This window comes from Wasmannia auropunctata, unplaced genomic scaffold, assembly GCF_000956235.1.
Source record: "Wasmannia auropunctata unplaced genomic scaffold, wasmannia.A_1.0 LD336074.1, whole genome shotgun sequence".
Taxonomy (NCBI): Eukaryota; Metazoa; Arthropoda; class Insecta; order Hymenoptera; family Formicidae; genus Wasmannia; species Wasmannia auropunctata.
In genome coordinates, this window is record NW_012026816.1 from 4058963 (window position 1) to 4059354 (window position 392).

Sequence of the window (392 nt, forward strand, 5' to 3'; positions counted from 1 at the left end):
GCGCGATGCAACTCGTGCTCGTAGAACCCCCGGCGATGGATTTTCCGCGAAAGTCCTCGAGTAAATACGTCACGGGATTGATACGCTGTACTTTCGCGATCTTGAACACCTCGGTGGTCCAATTCGGCGTGTAACCCTTCTCGAAAATCGTCTTGTACTTGCTCACGCGTACCGAATCGCCCACTTTGAATCTCGCTGGACCTGCGATCTTTATCGCGCTGTACACCGTTTTTAAGAGTCTCTCGGCGATCGCGGGAGTCACGGCGGCGGGGCGCATGCCGATGGTGCGATGCTTGCACGCGTTGTAATCCGATACCAGACCCGGCAGGGCGTCAACCCACTTGTACGCGCCGGTGAGCGTAAACATCTTCCACATATCGTTCTTGAGCGTG